Below are 18,708 nucleotides of genomic sequence, written 5' to 3'. Positions count from 1 at the left end.
CTGCCAATCTTTGTCCCAGGCTTTCCAAGTTGCTCTTCCATACATTATGGTGACACTTTGGCAACCTTCCTTCTCCCCTGAGACCTGCTGCTTGCTCCGCCACTTCTTAAGACACCCATCATTTCTAGGATCCTAGTGTGAATAAGGCAGAGACGTGATCCGGACAGTCTTCCTTTTCCAGAAGGTGAATGAATACTGGGTTGACCAGGGCTCTCTGACGTGGTAGTGACAATATGAACCCCAAACAGCTAGAACTCGTCACGCACTGATCCTGTACCAGTCTCTTACCACTGATCAGCTCCTGAAACACCCACAGCACCCTGTGAAGTAAGTTCCCATCCTCCATGTGAAGAAACTGAGTCTCAGAGAGATAGTTGGACCCGTTCGGAGTCACACAGCCCGGGACAGGACAGGCTGTTCTTGGAACCCAGCTTCCGAAATTCAACTGCCAGAGGTTTGACCCTTATACTATCCTACTCCCCAAAGCAGTTGCTATTCCTTGAGCTCCTATTGTGTGCTGAGCCTTGGGCAAGGCCTGGAGAGTACGGTGAGGAAGAAGACAGACCCATGCTCGGGGTGCCTGGTTATGCATGCTCACCATTGGGAAACTTGAGGATCCGGCCGATGTTTCCTCAACACCAAGCATGGAGGCTGGCACACAGTAGGGCCTCTCCATTCGTGGAAACTGAATAAAGGTTGAAGTGCTGCACGTTATACAAGAAGGAGCAGATCAGCCTTCTGTTGTTGTTGTTTTTCCTTTTAGTCCATAAAAGGGAAGAAAGGCATGATGGTCTGGTGACATCACCGTTGTCCCATCAAGCATTTCTCAAAGGTCTGCATCCTTGGATGGCTGGATCAGCCACACTTGCTGTCCCCAAGGTACCTCCCAGTATGGAGTTGCTGTGCTTCTGTGAAGCAGTGGCCCAAGGACTGTCTTTCACAGGGGATCTGCTTAGAGATTTGCTGCCTGGTTCACACAGCTTTCTTTTCTTTCTTTTTTTTTTTTTTAGGATTTTGTTTATTTGACAGAGAAATCACAAGTAGGCAGAGAAGCAGGCAGAGAGAGAGGGAGAAGCAGGCTCCCCGCGGAGCAGAGAGCCCAATGCAGGGCTCGATCCCAGGACCCTGAGATCATGACCTGAACTGAAGGCAGAGGCCCAACCCACTGAGCCACCCAGGCGCCCCCACACATCTTTCTTAATATCTTTGGAAAGCATTTCCCTTGATCCCGTGTGCACTGCACCCAGCACCATGCCAGGAGCAGCTCCACACCCAGCCATTGCAAGCACACTGACCCAACTCCTGAAGCTGTCGGCTGGAGGTGTTGCAGCAGCCGCCTAAGCTCCGGGCCTTGCACACCTCTGGGGGTCCTGAGTGCACGTACTTCAGAGACTTGGGCACCCTTGAGCCATGAACATCTGGGCAGCAGTGTCTGGCCTGCAGAAAGGTGCTCAGGAATGAGATATGGGCAGTGTTGGCACAAGCAATAACGTTTCAGAAAAATCACCAAGTGGAGAGCTGTGTGAAGGAGGGGGGAAATGCGTCTGACTGGGGGCTTTTCCCCTCATCCAGGGGTAAGCTGTGCCAGGAGAGACATGGCAATATGTAAGGAAACTCTAAGCACCTGTGGGGTCAGGGAGAGGACCCCGGGATGCACACGGTTATCGGGGCAACCTCCCAAGCATGGGCTTCAGCCCTCACAGGGGAGGGTTTGCCGCCTCCTGCTTGAGGATCCAGTATTGGTACCACAGAGATTTTCATGCCCTATCAGGGCTCCGTGCCACAGAGGGGAGAGACCCCAGGAACTGGCTGACCCAGCGCGATTCAACCTCAGACAACTCTGGAGTGTGAGCTGGGCAGTCCCACGTGAACCTTCCGACTCTCCATCTGAGCTCAGCCATCCAGAGCCAGGTGTTCACATGTCCCACGTATTGTTTGCTCCTTTCTCATCTCTCTTTCTTTTTTTCTCACAAGAGAATAAAGGACAAGAGTTTCTTCAAAACCACTTCCTGCTCTTGCTCTCGGTTCTCATGGGGCCTCAAGGCACAATTCTACTATAGAGGAATGCAGAGAAACCTTCACCTGGGGGCTTGGAAATGTGCACACAGCTCAAAATATATTGAATTTAAAAAGCATAAGTAGTTATTTCAGGGTTCAAATCCGAAATCATGCTACAGCTAGTGGAAGGATGGGACATTTTTGAGAGTAGAAAAGAAAATGAAGGGCTTCAACCAAAATAATCTGCACTGTGTCCATCAAGACAATCAAGAGGAAAAAGCTCTAAGTTAGTTTAGGGGGAGAGGTGGCAAAGAGTAGGTCTAGTTTGTTTTAATTATATGCAAGTTTATCAGAAATAACTTTACAGCAATGAACTTGGAAACAGAAGAGATCTCTGATGTCTACCAATGGACAAATGACACAAAAATGGTTGCAGGCAGAGGAGAGGACTCCCCCCACCACATGGGGCCACTGACAGCGTTGAAGGATGAGGCCATGGTCTGGAGATGATGCAGGGAGAAACTCTGGTGAGCGGGAATGGAGGCCTGTCCTCCCCGGGGAGGGTGCAGGCCCCCGCTGCTCTGGCCGAAAACACCCTGCAGGAATGGGTTTCAGAGCCATCAACCTCTCTCAAGGACCACTGGCCCAGGTGTCCTCTCTGGCTTTGTGTGCTCCCAAGGGCCCACTGATTCCAGGGCTTGCAGTGTCTCCTACACGTACCGGCCAGGAGATCCACGATCTAGCTGTGTTTCACTGTTGTGCAAAACATGAGAAACAAGGAACACATCTGAAGGAATTCAGCTGGCAAGTCAGTGACCAAGGAGAATGTCTCAAATGTAGTGACTTTGGAAGCAGTGCCGAAAGCCTTGCTTAGTGACCAGAGCAATGTGAAGAAGTCTGTATGGTAAAATCCAGTGTTGGGGGAAAAAAACTGTGTAAAAAGATCTATAGAGATATGCTTGATCATGCATTGAGAATTTATGGAGTTCTACCCAAGTACACACTATTAGAGGCTACCTCTGGTTTTGGAACAAGGGAGACTTAACTTTTCATTGAACATCTTCTAGACCATATTTTGTTTTTAAGCTTTTAATTTTAAGTAATCTTTGCCCCCAATGTGGGGCTCAAACTTACAACTCTGAGACCCAGTCACAGGTTCCTCCGCCGAGCCAGCCAGGTGCCCCTAGAGTATAAACTTTCATGAGGGAAACTTTTTTTTTATAAAACACTCTTTCAGGGGCGCCTGGGTGGCTCAGTGGGTTAAAGCCTCTGCCTTCAGCTCAGGTCATGATCCCAGGGTCCTGGGATCAAGCCCCACATCGGGCTCTCTGCTCTGCAGCGAAGCCTGCTTCCTTTCCTCTCTCTCTGCCTGCTTCTCTGCCTACTTGTGACCTCTGTCTGTCAAATAAATGATAAAATCTTAAAAAAAAAAAACAAAACACTCTTTCAGGGGCACCTGGGTGGCTCAGTGGGTTAAAGCCTCTGCCTTCAGCTCAGGTCATGATCTCAGAGTCCTGGGTTCGAGCCCCGAATCGGACTCTGCTCAGTGGGGAGCCTGCTTCCTCCTCCTCCCCTCTCTCTCTCTCTCTCTCTGCCTTCCTCTCTGCCTACTCGTGATCTCTGTCTGTCAAATAAATAAATAAAATCTTTAAAGATAAATAAATGAATAAATAAATAAACAAAAACAAAAACACTCTTTCTTCCTATCTTGTCTCCCAGCTACCCTAATCGCAGGAGGCCCCATGGAGCCCAGCAGCACTATAAGAAATGTTGTTATCAGGTGTGGACCACTTCTACCTCAAAGTCATTCCTTCCATCATTTCCCAAAAGTTCCATTCATTTCTGTTTCAAACTGGGAATTCTCCTGAAGACAGGCAAGTCTTCTCCTAGAGTAACAGGATGTATGTCTTTTACGTTTCAGAAATCCCCCAGTGTTCCTGCCTTCCATCCGGGGCTTCAGGGTTGCCATGAGACCACCCTCCCATGGCAGGGGGTGTCCTTGCATGGACTCCCCAGCTGAGGCTGGTCACAGCGGGACAGAACCCGCCCAGCTGCTGGTCCACCTGTGGCAGATGTGCACTTGGCCGGAGGCCTCTCTGTGGGCCACATGCTGTCCATGCCTAGAGCAGTCCTGCGGGAGGACTGGAAACTCGTCTACCATCCACAGACGGTGGATCACGCAAAAAGTGATAGCTCAGATCCCTTGTACAAGCAGGGGAATCTCCGGTTCCCTGTACTGAAATCTAGGCATTTTCCTTACCAGTATTTCAGTACTTCTGAAACCTCACAGCAGTGGAAAAGGCACATGAACAACAACAAAAAATTAACGTATTACAAAGCAATATTCCCAGGGCCTCCATATTATGTGAAAATACAACATTGGTTGTTGTCTTTTTTGTTTGTTTGTTTGTTTGTTTGTTTTTTTGGCTCACTGTTACACAACATTATTTATTATGTGCTGAAAATCAGTGCTCTGCTGCCGCTGGGCCGCTGCCATTACTCACGCACACACCAGGCAGCCAGACCAAGCCTTGCGCCACCTGTGCCTGCTTCCTGCTAGGCCTGCCTGCCTGAGGACAGACTCACGATTCATCACCCACCACGTCAGCCCAGATTTGCAGATTCTTTGGGGTTCAGAGGCAGTACAGAGCTGCAGGGAGTAGGGTCTTGAGGGCCTCGTATTGTGTGGTGCTTTCCTTCTGTGTGGGAGAGAGGCCAAGGAGGTATTTCACACACAGCTGTGAACCTGCTTCAAAGACAGTCTGTGGCCAGAGAGCAGCAGGATGACCCACCACCCTGTACAGGAAGACTGGGAGGTGGGTTTCTGAATCCTGAACTGTAGTCCCATTGGTAAGCGTCCAACATTTTGCTTTGACAAAAGATCCTCTGTATTTGAACATGCTTTCCAATTGTTCAGTAATTGGAGTTCCAACATAACACAGCTCACGCGTTTTTATATGTGGGTGTAGATTTTTATCTATCTGTAGAGAAAAATGACAAAATTCTTTGTTTTTAGAGGTTGTTTCTCATAATTGAAGTCATCTCTACACTCAGTATGGGACTCAAACTTAGAACCCTGAGACCAAGCATCACACACTCCACAGACTGAGCCATCTGAGCAGCTCATCTTTTAGAAGTTATTTCTAAAATTCTGCCTTAAAATTTTCTTGAAGATTTTATTTACTTATTCATCAGAGAGAGATGGAGAGCACAAGCAGTGGGGAGGGGCCAAGGCAGAGGGAGAAACAGACTCGCCTTTCAGCAGGGAGACGGATGAAGGACTCCATCCCAAGAACCCTGGCATCATGACCCGAGGGAAGGCAGATGCTTAATACACTGAGCCACTCAGGAGTCCCCAAAATTCTGCCTTGAAATGTAACCTAGGCATTTTTTAAAATTTATTTACTAGTTTTATTTATTATTATTATTAATTTTTAATTTATTTCTAAATTAAATTAAATTTACTTATTTTCATTTATTTTATTAATTTAATTTTATTATTTATGTTTATTATAATTTTTAATTTATATTAATATTTAGCATTTATTTTATTTTATTATTTATCTATTATTTAAGAACAAGCCTTGGGGCTTGTTCTTAGGGAGGCAGGCCCCCGGTGAGCCTGCTGTCTGGGACTGTAAATAAGAACATTTGCTGAGAGAACAGTAGACTGAGGTTGAAAATGGCCCTCTTGGCATGTATCTAGGAACCTAAAGAATTAGAAATAAAGAACAGTCACTGATTAACTAAACCTAAATTTCCAAAGCTAAAAGCAGATCCCTCTGAAAATAGAGAATTCCAAAAATAAAGTGAAAATGAATAGCAAGAAAGACAAATGACTCAAACATCAGTATCAAAAAGCCCAGGCATGTCAAACAAAAGCAGAAGGCACTCAAAAGTAGTCACTCAAAGATGGAAGTACTGATGTGACCAAAATAATTCAGAGGGGAAATAGGGTTTAAATACCGAATAAAAATAGGTCTCAATGATTTTGAAGACCCACATTCATTTTAAAAACTCAATTTATGAATTTGGCAAGGAGTGTGTCTGTGGTTCCCAGGGATGGCCAGCCTCCCACATGGGGAGCAAGGAACCAGAGCAGAGTCAATGTAGAGAAGGCCTGGCGCTGCGGAGGTGAGGGGTGAACACCCCAGTCGGGAGAGTGGGAGAAGAATGGCCACAGGATAGCAGGATGAGGGCTCTCGTGTTTATGAGCATTTCCCCAACACGTCGGAGAGAAACAGTGTGGCCTTGGAAATGCTTTCCTGAATCCTACTGCTTTCCACCCAGCTCACAGACAGAACTAGCATAAAAATCGTGCTGGCAGTGTGCAACACCCACACAGAGGGACCTCCGGGAAGGAGGGGTAAATGCAGAGTAACCCCCTCCAGGAAGGAAGAGTCCCCATCTTCATATACTTTTTGGGCTGTGTGGTACATTTCTGAAAAAATGAGATAAAAGGCAGGAAGGAAGTGATACAATGTATGAAAGGGCATCGTGAATCAGAAATGGAACACTCAGAAATAAAAGCACAAAAACCAAGACAGTTAAGAGAAAAGGGAAAAGCCACTTCTTTAGTCAAATTCAAAGCAGAAGACACACGGTAACAAAGAAGCCTGGAAGAAACAGAAAGCGAAACAGGAAACTATTGGAAAATAGAGTAAGCAAGAGATCATGAGAGATTAGTGAAGGCAACAGAAGCAGAAGCTATGTACAGACTCTGCACTGTGAGGATGGAGGAGCCCAAGAGTGCAAAGCCAAAGCCAAGATACAAAGCAAAGAGGAAAACTTCTAAGCCCACTTTTGTCTGGAACCTCGAGGAGCTCCAACCCTTGCACAGAAGAGAACACTGAACCTTGCCTTGCTATGAATCATGGCAGCCAATAGTCAAGGAAACTGAGTGGGCTTCAAGAAAAAGGACAATCTTTGAGCATTTGGACTAGAAGAGCAAGTGACATGTACAGAAACAAAAATTGCAATTTCATCAACCTTTTTTCAGAGAACCACTCTGGGCCAGAAGAACATCAGGCAACTTTTTGCAGATACTCAAGGAAAGAACTGATGAGTTGTGAATTTCAGACCCGTGGAGTGGACTTCCTCGTATCCAAGGCCTTGACATCCACATCACCATGAGAGATCAAGGTTGATCTGTTCCCATGGTCCATGGGATGAACAGACATTCAGGGAGAGCATGCTTAGACAGACATTGACATCAGAGCAGAGGGCAAATAGTGAACTGGCCAGCACTTTATTCAGCTGTCCTGAGAGAGGGAAGGATACTGGATTTAAACGATAAGTCCTACACATGTCCCACTTTGGGTGCAGCCATGAGGCTGTTCCTGCTCATTGTCCAGACTGTGACCTGTGAGCCCAATGTGACCACCTCCCCCACTGAGACCTGGGCCAAAGACTGCAGGGTCCCCCTTCCCAGCTGTCCAACCAGACTCTGGAAAGCACATACAAGTTGCTGCAATGATGGGGGAGGCACAGAGATGGATGGAGGAGGCCCCCTGGGGTGGGTGTCAGGGACTCTGGAGACCCTACAGATTCTAGAAGGGGACCTTTGCCCTGATATCCCCAGAGTTCAGAGCTGCAAGTCTCAAGAGCCCTCACTGGTCTCTGCTCACTATGCTGTCTGTCAGCTAAGAGCCTCTATGAATGTCCCCCAGGAGGGACTTCACCTGGGCATTTGGTTGGGCAGACTTCAAGTGACTGGTCCCCTGGACAGTGACATGATATGCAGGAAAGGGGAGACTCCAGGCTTCAGGATGAACAGGCCCAGTCCCACACCTGAGCCCCATGAGTAGCAGTGGCCCTGATCACACAGGGTGGGAGCCGTCACCCTGCCCCCCACCACACACATGAAGACCCATCATGAGACCAGCACAGTCAAAGTGCACAGTTCATGGAGATCCTCCTTCCTTCCATGAATCCTTTCTCTTTCTAAAACCCCAGCCAAACCTGCAGGTGCTTTTTAAAAAAGGTATTATGCTATGGTAATGAAATATGTCGTTTCTCTCTCGTGTATTCCAACATGAAAACTTGCCAAAACATGAGCTTTTATTTATTTTTTATTTATTTTTGGAAGGATTTATATATTTATTTATTTGAGGAGAGAGCGCGTGCGCAAGAGAGGAGGAGCGGGGTAGAGGGAGAGAGAGATGCAGACTTCCTGTGAGCAGGGAGCCCAACCTGGGGCTCCATCCCAGGACCCTGAGATCATGACAGAAGGTCAAGATAGATGCTAGTGGACCGGGCCACCCAGGCTCCCTGAAACAGGAGCCAGTAACACGTGATCAAACCAGTTACTTTTACATTATTGAACAGTGGAATTGGAGAACAAATAAAAGGAATAGAAGTCATTTGAATCCTGCTTCTTTAACTCTTTCCAGGGAAATAGGGCATGAAAACTGGCCTCAGATGTCCCTTTCGTTTGACTACAGAAGAAGCTCTACTGTAGAAGATCTACAGAAAAAGCTATTGGAGTTCACACCTCCGGTTGAGTAACGGTATCATCATGTGACCCCACATCCCCTGCATCAGGCCGGGAGCCTCCAGTGTCCCCTCCTTGACACCAGCACTATGCCTGTGCCCACAGGGATGCAGGGCGGGGTCAGGGGAACTGCATGTTTGCATGAGCCCTGCACTGCCTGTGTCGTCACACTTTTCCCAGGAGGCCTGATTTGAGGGAGTCAGAGCTATCCCCAACGCCTGTTTGTTTAAAGATTTTACTTAGTATTTGAGAGAAAGGTCTGGAGTGCAAGAGCAGAAGGAAGGGGCAGACGGATTGGGAGAAATAGACTCCCCACAGAGCAGGGAGCCTGATGCAGGGTTCGATCCCAGGACCCCAACATCATGACCCGAGCAGACACTCAACCAACTGAGTCACCCAGGTGCCCCCAACCCCAAAGTCTTAATAGTATTTAGTGATTACTTGGGGGTGATCCCTGCAGACAGTAGCAGGTCGAGAGGGCAGAGCTGGGCCCGGCACACGGAGACTTTGAACAACTCCAGGGATGCTCTTCACACACACCACAACGAAGGCAAGCACCTCCTCGAGTGCTGAGCATGGTGGCCCTACAGGGACCCAGAGCTATTGCTCGAGATTAAGCAACTGGTGGAGGATGGAGCCCAGCACCTCAAGGGTCTCATACAGATGGGGCGCTTAACCCCGGGAAGATGTCTCGGGGCATCCTTGAGTTGCCCACACAGATTATTACCATCCTCTTGTCTCCACTTTTGTGGTCCCACACAATAGCAGTGGCCCCCACCCCCATCAGTTTATGATTTACCTGAAGAGCCAACGAGAAAGTCAGGGAAGTGATGGAGAACATGTGCACTCGTTTGCCTAACCCTTTTAATCCCAAACCCTCTGCTTTGACATTTCCGCTTCCTGTTCTTCACCCAAAATTATTTCTCTCTTTCTTGTCTTGAATCCCAGGTTGACACCGGAAAGAAACAGAGGGATCGGCTTGTCCAGAGCCACCCAGGACAGGAAGACATCTGTGTGGGGAGTGCCCAGGGCAGAGGCAGACTTCCAGGATGGGAAGATCCTAGCAGGTTGGGTCCCCTTTCTTGACTGCCAGCCCAGGGCCCTGCTGGGGCCATTCGGGGCTGCTCAGCAGGGTTTAGTGGTGGGACCAAGGGTCAGGAGCAGGGGCACTGCCCAGAAGTGGGTGAGGAGGGCAGCAGAGTGATGGTACAGATGCTGAAGATCCAAGGACTTCAGGTGCCTGACTGAATGAGACCTGCACCTTCAGAAGGAGAATCACAAGAGGAGGGAACAGGAAGGAGCTCCAAGGAGGAGATTATGGAAAGGAAAGAACAAATGCAAAAGACATGAAGCAGGAAATCATTCCGAGCACGATTTTGCTCCTGCTGTTGGAGTCTTCGAGATCCACAGAGTAGCCCGCATGCTCAGGGCAGCCACAGTGTTGGGGTGGGCATGGGGGAAAGGCAACTGGAGGATGTATCAAGGTGAGACGCGGGGGCCCCGTTGCTTCTGGGATTCCGTACCCTGACCTCAGGATGTCAGCTGAGCCCCTCAGCGGGGCTGTGAGAGCAGGTGTGTGAAGCAGGCCCAGGAGCACCGTCAGACAGCCCTTCAGCCCTGCTGCTGCCCTTGGAGGGCTGAGGGGCAGCTGGACATGAGTCATGGAAGCACCTTTGACATGGCAGACTGACCGAGGGTGAGGCTGTGATGAGTTCATAGACACTGAGAGTGAGCAGTCTCCCCGGAGGGAAGACTCTTCTCACCCAGCTCTAGCAGAGCCTGGAAATGAGAGCCGATGGAGAGCACACGCAGCTGGAATGATGCTCCAGGTCAGGAAATGAGCAGGGTGCTGCGTGTGGGGAAGGAAACCACCACTTCTGGGCCCCACCAGCTTCCCACGGGGAAGAAGGGCGCCAAGCCCAGTTCCCTCTAGCAGTCTCTCAACTAAGGGGAACAGAAATCTGAGAAGCACTTGTAAAGGTCCAATCCTGGGGAAACAGGATCATCTGGCAGGGTGTTGGCTGTGGTGCACATGGTATCAAGGGAAACGCTCTCCAAAGATATTAAGAAAGATGTGTGAATCAGGAAGCAAATCTCTAAGCATATCCCCTGGAAAAGAAGTCCATGGGCCATTGCTTCACAGAAGCACAGCACCTCGGGACTGGAAGCGGGTCTGAGGCTGGGCCTAGGATGTTGTCCGACAGAAGAGCTTCCCTAGAGAAGGGCATCTAACTGTGGGTAGGTGTTTGCCTGCACAGGGGCGCCTTCACAAGGGCCTAAAGACAGGGACTCGAGGGGTGCCTGGGTGTCTGGGTGTCTGGGCGGGTTGGGCCTCCGCCTTCCAGGTCATGATCTCATGATCTCCGGGTCCTGGGATCGAGCCCCGCGTCGCGTCGGGTTCTCTGCTCAGTGGGGAGCCTGCTTCCTCCTCTCTCTCTCTCTGCCTGCCTCTCTGCTTACTTGTGATCTCTCTCTGTCAAATAAATAAATAAAATCTTAAAAAAAAAAAAAAAAAAGAAAGGAAGGAAGAAAGAAAGAAAGACAGACAGACAAGACAGGGACTCGATCCACTCGTGAAGAACGGACGAGAAAAAAAAGGGGTTTGGGCAAGGGGCAGGCAGCTCCTTGGAAAAGACAGCCCCGGGAAGATGGGGGTGGGGGTGGGGCTGGTCGAAAGAAGTTTCATCGATGTGGACGGTTCAGACCCTAATTCTCCGGCTCCCCTTTCCTGTCTCTGGTGATGGAGGATGCCTTTCTGCTTCCTGGTTCCAGGGAAGGTACCTTTCGCATGGGAGTTGGCTCTCTTGGTCTCGTGAAGACCAGAAGGGTCGGCATATCCTTCTTGTAGGTGCTGCGTCTTCAAGGAGTTGAATTTGAGATAACCGACGTGCCACAGTGGGCACCTTTGAGGGGTGAGGGTGACATGTTCTGGTTTCCTTCAGGGCAGTCTACCCAGACTCAAGTGGCTCACGGGTCCTTGTTCCTCGGGAATCCCTCTCCCCATCCCTGGTCCTGCTATTGCTGGCTCCTTTCTTTCCGGCCATTCCCGAGGCTCCTCCACAGCGGCAGCGTGCCTGCGCATAGGCTCCTTGGCCTGGGTGTTAAAAAGAAGATCGGAAGGTTCCCTGCCGTTCGACCCTGGGCCCTGCAGAGTTTGTCGTTGCTATGGTTCTTCTGTATTTTTTAATCGCCTCTGGGATGATCAGGGATGGACTCCCTGCCTCTCAAACCCAGACTCCATGTCTATTTGGAAGTAGACATTAAAACTGCCTCGCTGGTTTTCTGAGTCGGGGGCCTTGTATTAGACACGACCTGCTCAAAGGGACCTGACCCTAAAAATCTTGGTTTTCTTCCTTGCCTTTGGCCGTGTGGCAGACTTCCCATCTGAATGGATTGTACCCCGGTTCCCCTAGTGACCCAGCTCCAACCTCCGGGAGCGGTTTCCTCATTTTGTTTCTCTCTGAGCAACACCCTCCACCCCCCACCTCCCACTCCCGGCTGATCCCCCAGGCCTCTGTGTGTCCTTTGCTCTTGGGTCCTCTTCAGAGGGTGTTTCACAGAGCCTAGGTTTTTAATTTTGGGGACTTCCAACCCCTCCGTTTATTTTTTATTATTTATTTATTTATTTTTTAACGGATCGCGCCTTTGGTGTCCAGTCTTAAACCCTCTTTGCCTGGCCCTAGATCCCCAGCTCTCCCCCTAGAATCACCCCCCCCCCCCAACATGCGCGCGTGCACACAGACACAGACACACACAGACACACACACACACAGACACACACACACAGACACACACACACACACACGCACACGCACACACTCACGTGTGTTCCAGTGTTCTGTTTCCCATGGAAGTGTGAGATCCGTTTGGAGTTCACATTGGTAGGAGGGGTGAGGTCTGGCTGTTTGGATAGAAGCTTTCTTCTTCCTTTTTTTCCTCCTTCAAAAAGAATTTTGGTGCTGGTGGTAGGGAGGTAGGTAGGTAGGGAGGGAGGGAGGGAGGGAAGGAGGGAGGGAGGGAGGGCAGGCGGGTGAAGGAGCGAAGGAGCGAAGGATCCAGAAGGAGGGTCAGAGAGCAGGAGGGTGAGAAGCAGAGTCTCTGCTGAGTAGGGAGCCCCGATGGATGCGGGGCTCAATCCCAGGACCCGGAGATCATGACCTGAGCTGAAGGCAGAGACATTTCACCGACTGAGCCACTCAGGCGCCCCAGTTTTCTTCTTTCTTTCTTTCTTTCTCTCTTTCTTTCTTTCGATTTTATTTATTTATTTGACAGAGAGAGATCACAAGTAGGCAGAGAGGCAGGCAGAGTGAGAGGGGGGAAGCAGGCTTGCCGCTGAGCAGAGAGCCCGATGCGGGGCGCGATCCCAGGATCCTGGGATCATGACCTGAGCCGAAGGCAGAGGCTTTAACCCATTGAGCCACTCAGGTGCCCCCCAGTATTCTTGTTTCTTTGTCTGCCTTCTTGCCTGCGTGTTGGGCCTGTGGATGTCTGATGACTGACTGTCCTCTGATTTCGTGGGGAGGTGGGCCATGTTTCCTCCTTTGAATGGCCTTTGCGCATCGGTGTGTTATGCCCAAATTCCGAGACACCCCCCCCCCCCCCCCAAAGACGACCACCAGAGTCCAGAGTCAAAGCCAAACAGCAAGGGTTGTTTATTACGAGTTCGAACCTGGACCTCCGCGCACTGGTTGCCGGTGACGCTAAGAGGTCCTGAGCTCAGGATCACGGCACTTTTTATGCACTATTTTTGGGGAGGCAGGGACTTAGCATACATCATAGTATCTCCTAACAAATCACTACATACCGCGGGAAAATCAAACAGCAACTTATCGCCCTCGCCCCGCAAGGACGACAAGAACCCTGGTTCGGATGCATCTTCTCTCTCTCTATTTCTGAAAGTCTACACACTTATATATGCTTACATGACCAATCAGCGAGCAGGGTACAGGAGGGAGCGAATCAGGCGGTGCACCTAAAGGAACAACTTCGCTAGCAACCAATGCTGTTTACTTCCTCTTTGGGCGTTCCGCTTAGTCTCACGAGGCAATCCTAACCTGGCAACTAGCCAGGCGCCATCTTTTACTGGCGGAGGCCGCCCTGGCCAGGGGCCTGCCTCCGACAGCAACTCTCTCATATGACTGGTGCGCTACAGAGCGGGGGGAGGGGGGGGGAGGCTGGGAACAGATTATTGGTTAGGTCAAAGGGCTGTCATTCTTCAAACTGCTTGGTGGGCACCGCTAGGGTATGTGTCACCTCTGGATTGGCTGGGGTCTCCCTGACAAGCCGCGGGGTGCCAGATGGTTGTTATCTCTTGCACCCAGAGCTGGGTGGGGGGTCCGGGAGCAGTCATTTTGTCACGTCCAATTCTGGGTGGGGGTTTCTCTGGTGCCAGATGACTGTTATCTCTTGGCCCAAAGCCGGGTGGGGGTCCGGGAGCGGCCACTCTGCCAGGTTCAATTCTGGGCGGCGGTTGTGTGGTTACAGAGTGCTTATAGAAAGTTTGCTGGTAATTTTCCATCTCCTCATGGGTTAGCAAGGGAAGGTGCAGAAGCAGAAATAGCGGTTATGGTTATAGTTTAGGCATCTCAGGTGGAACCTTTGTTGGGCTTGGGTATATCTGTTTGGGTATCTGTTCCGTTCCATCGATTCATTGATGGACCGACTATGTCTCTTTGTCTGCCAACATCACAGGGTTCCCATGGCCTCTACCAAAAAAAAAAAAAAAAAAAAAAAGGCATTCGACCAGGGTGACTTTATTTCTGATTTTTGATTTGTTTTCCTATGTTGTGTTTGAAATCGACATAGCGATTCGAATGTCTTTGGCCTGTCAGCTCTGTATACCCACCCAGTGTGGCCCTGGAACTCAGGACCCCCACAGATCAAGAGTCGCCTTCCTCGGGGATCCTCTGGACCGAGCCAGCTAGGTGCCCTGAAAGACGTGTACTTGAATCACAGGTGTGAAGTCTGCGCCCATGAACTTTGCACTGGGAAACCTTATTTGGATCGTCGCACTCTTGGGGAAATACTGGTGAAAGAATGTTGTGTAGCTAACTACGGAGGAACTGACTTGGAAGGAAAACCTTTTTCAGTTTCTGGTGTTTGGTCAATTCTCTCGACTCAATAGGTGTCCAGCCTTCAGATTCACATTATTTGCTTGATTTCTCTCTTGTCTGCGTTTCCTCATTTACTTTTATAGTGAATGCTCAGGGTTGATCCTTGACAGAGAACAGTTTTCATCCTGGCGGGTGGGTGGGTGGGTGGGTGGGTGTATGTGTGTGTGGGGGGTGTGTGTGTGTGTGTGGTGTGGGTAGTGGGGGGGGGGGGGCTCTTCCGGCGGCAGCGGCCCGGGCGCGTTTCCCAAGTCTCCTCTGGGCTGCTGGAGTCACGCCGTGCCCGCCGGGAGCTCCCGAGGCTGACGCCCGCCCCTCCGAAGTGGGCCGGGACACGAGATTGGGCGGTCTGGTGGCCGGCAGCGCGACTTCACTGCCCTGCGATCCGGGCCTGCCTCGGTGTCTTTCGCGGCGGTTGTCTGCCGCCACCTGGCGGCCGCTTTTATATAGCGTCTCCCCGCCGGAGCGTGGGCGACATCGGCAAGGGATGGCATTTGGTGGCGGTCCCCGAGCTGCAGTTCCGGGAAGCCGGCGACACTAGAGGGAGCCTCCGGTTTTCTCTGGAGTGTCGGGGCGCAATCGGCTCGTGGGAGATTGAACCCGTAGTTTTTTGGGGAACTAGTGGCGCTCTAGCCTCGTCCTCCTCCTCCTCCTCGCTCTCCCGTAGAGGTGTTGGGGGCTGCCTGGAGGGGTGGACCAGCACCCCGCCGGTGCCCCCTCCTCCACCCCTGGCAGAACGGGAGAGGGTGTGCGCGTGCGGCACGAGGACGCCGTTCGGCGTGAGGCTCTGGCCGGTCGTCAGGCCTTCTGTGTCCCGCGTGTCCCGTGTCACACTCGGGTGGTTGGGGACCGGCGTGAGCCTCGCTGGGAAGCCCGTGGATGGCGCGAGGGTTCCGTCCGCGGGCACGCGTGGGGTCCTGGTCGTCGCCCCCGATTTTCTCACCAAGTTTTCCGAGGCCCTCTGCGTAGGTGGGGACCGGATGGGACCGGATGGGATCAGACCAGACCAGGCCGCGCCGCCAGGGGAGGCACGAGCCGCGACCTCCGTGGAGGTCCGGCCATCGGGGGGCGCCTCCACGTGTCCGCCCCCTCTCCCAGTCCCAGCCGGGAGTCAGTGACCGTCCTGGGGCGGTCCTGAGGGCCGGGGCCGGTGGTGAGAGAGAGGAGGAGGCGAGCGCCGGCAGATCCCCCCCCCCCCTCCCGCAACAACTTGATTCTTCTCGAAGTCCCGACCTTGGGACGACAGGCGGACCAGGGGAGGAGCTAGCCGGGCAGAGCCGGGCAGAGCCGGCCCGGGCCAGCCCAGCCCACCCCGCTCCACCCCCCTCGCGTCGGCTGTCGGTCCCGGCTACCCCCTGCCCCATGCTCCCGGGGGTCGACCAGATGGCCCTAGGGGTTCCGTGGGGCGCACCCACGCCTTTTCTTGGGGGGGTGTGTGTGTGTGTGTGTGTGTGTGTGTGTGTGTGTGTGTGTAGGGTGATGGAGCGGTATTTGGGGCCAGTGGCTGGGCCACGGTCCCACGAGGTCCCGGTGACCTGTGGCTAGGCCCCGCCTGATGGCGTGGCTATTTTGTCCCCTGAAAGGAGCACTTTTTGTTGCCAGGTAGGTGCTGACACGCTGTTTGAGTGACTTGCCTTAGAGATGTGGGCCTCTGGGTGCGTGCGGGGCTCCGGGCTTGGCCGTGGTGCCAAATCCGGCTCGGCCCTCGCTTGTTTGAGCCGTCTGCGTGGGCCTGTGCGCTGCCGGCTCTTGTTGCCCCCAGGTGGCCTGGGCTGTGGTGTCACCTCTGGTCTCCAGCACCCGAGGGCTGCGTGGTCAGGTGGCGTGGGTCCTTTACCCTGTGCACTCTGCGTTGCGGGCACCCGGCTGTGGCTGTGGCAACCCCCGTTCCGTTCCGCAAGGCTCCGTGCCACGTGTCAGGCATTCTCCCTGGGTTGCCCGGCTGTTCTTGCCCTAGGCTGGAGGGGTGCCGGCGAGGCTGAAAAGCAGGCCCTTCTGGTGGATGTCCTCGCCGGTTGTTTCCCCCCTCTGGGGCCTCCTTGGGCACGTTTTTGCTGATCGATGTGGTGATGTCGTGTTCTCCCGGGCCGGGCCTAAACCGCGTCAGACGAGGGACGGACATTCATGGTGAATGGGACCGTGCTTCTCGCTCTGCCCGCGGGTCCCTCGCTCCTCCTCTTCTGCCCCCCGCTGTCGTGGGTGGTGTAGGGGGGGAAGGGTGCCGGGGGGGTGTGGGCTCCGGCCCGACTCCACTTTCCCACGGTTCCCGCCTCAGGGCGCCCGTGGGCGTGGGGCCCTCTGACGCAGCGGACACTCTCGCTTGCCTCTCTTGGCGTCTTGTGGGGTGAGCGGCCCTCCCCGTGGCGGGGAGGGCTGTCCCCGTGCCGCGCTGCTCACCGCCTGGGCGTGCTGAGTGCGTGGCGCCTGGCCCTCTGTGGTGCCCCTGGAGCGCTCCAGGTTGTCTCAGGTGCCTGAGGCCGAGCGGTGGCGTCGTTTCCCGTTCCCAGCGACCCCCTCGGGCTGCCGCTGTCGGTGGTGTGTCTGAAGAGCGGGTGGTGGAGCCGGTAAGGGAGGCCCAACCCGCCCCCCCTCTGCGTGGGTGCGGGCGCCTTGTCGTCCCCTGGTGCGCGTTGTGCCAGGGGTGTGTGTGGACAGGACTTGGTGGGGCGTGTGAGTGACCGTGCGCTTGGCCAGCCGAGGGCTGCCGCTGTTTTGCCCAGCAAGCCGTGCCCGTCTCCGCTCCTCTCGTGGCCACGGTGGAGGCACGAGGTTCCTTCTGGGCGGTGATGGGAGCATGGACTGTGTGGAGAGGCAAAGGCGGTGCCCTTGTCGGGCTCTGGCCGCGAGCGCTCAGGATTGCCCTGTGCCTATCCCTTACCGCAGACCCACCCCTGCCCCCAGGCCCTTGGAGGCCTGTGGGACGCCGTCTCGCGGGGCTCGGTCGGGGGGACGAATGGGTGGGGGCGATGCGCCCTCGGTGAGAAAGCCTTCTCTAGCGATGAGAGGGTGCCTTGGGGTACCGGAACCCCCCAGCCGCTGGCCCTCCTCTGCGCGTAGTGTCCACCGATGCGGGGTGACTACCGTTGCGTGTTGGGCAGAGCCCCCTCTCCGCGAGGGGTCTGCCGGCCCCGCGGTGGGGCCGAGCGTAGCTCTCTTGCCTACCGCGGCCTGCGCCTCCCCCCTCCGAGTCGGGGGAGGATCCCGCCGGGCCTGGCCGACGTCTGGCACGTGGGGCTCCCGTGTGCGTGCGAGGGAGTGCGTGCGTGCGTGCGTGGCCACTCCCCCGCGGCCGTGGGTCTCCTGCCCTGTTGCCGTGCGAGCGGCTGTGTCTGCTGCCCGCTCCCGTGCCGAGTGGCCGCCGGCGGTGACGTGTGGCCACGGGTCGGGCCGCTCTCGCCTGGGGGCGCTTCCCCCCGGGTCGTGGTTCCGGGACGGACTAGACGGACGGGCGGAGGTTTAGACGGGCCCCCTGTGGCGGGGGTCCCGTGGGGTTGGGCCCCAGCGGTGTGGGGCCCGGTTCGCGGTGGGGGAGGCGCGCCAAGGGTGCTGAGGCCGGCCGGCGTCCCCGGGCGTCGCGGGACCGCTCTCGTGCTGGTGGCGGTGGGATCCCGTGCACGTTTACCTGGCGGCCCGGCTCGCGCCTTCGTTGGTGCGCCCTTCCCCCCCACCCCGAACCGCTCTGCACGCGCTGGTCGGCCGTCGCCCGCTGGGCACCCTCCCCTCCCCGTCGCCGCCGACCTCCCCCCCCCACTTTGTCCCTGGCTTGCCTGGACGGCTGAAGGCGCGCTATGCCCTCGGTCCACTCCCTCGGGACCAAAAACGGCCTCGCCGCTGTTGGGCGTTGTCCCCTCCCCGGCCTCTAGGGGCTCTTGGGGAGGGGGTCGTCCCTGGGCGAAGGAGCCTCGGCCCCCGGTGAGGAGGAGAGGCCGCGCGGGTCCAGTCGAGCGGGGCACGGAGGGATGTCGTCGTGCGCGTGGGAGAGTGTCCTGTTGGGGGTCGGTCGTGACTGTGCCGGGGTGGCCGGGGTCCCGAGCCCCGCGAGGTGGCCAGGGCCGGCCGTGGGCCGGGTCGTTGTCCTCGGGTGCCATGGGACCGCCCTTGTGCTGG

Source organism: Mustela lutreola, chromosome 15 (assembly GCF_030435805.1).
Source record: "Mustela lutreola isolate mMusLut2 chromosome 15, mMusLut2.pri, whole genome shotgun sequence".
Lineage (NCBI taxonomy): Eukaryota > Metazoa > Chordata > Mammalia > Carnivora > Mustelidae > Mustela > Mustela lutreola.
Note: the sequence above shows the minus strand (reverse complement) of the source record.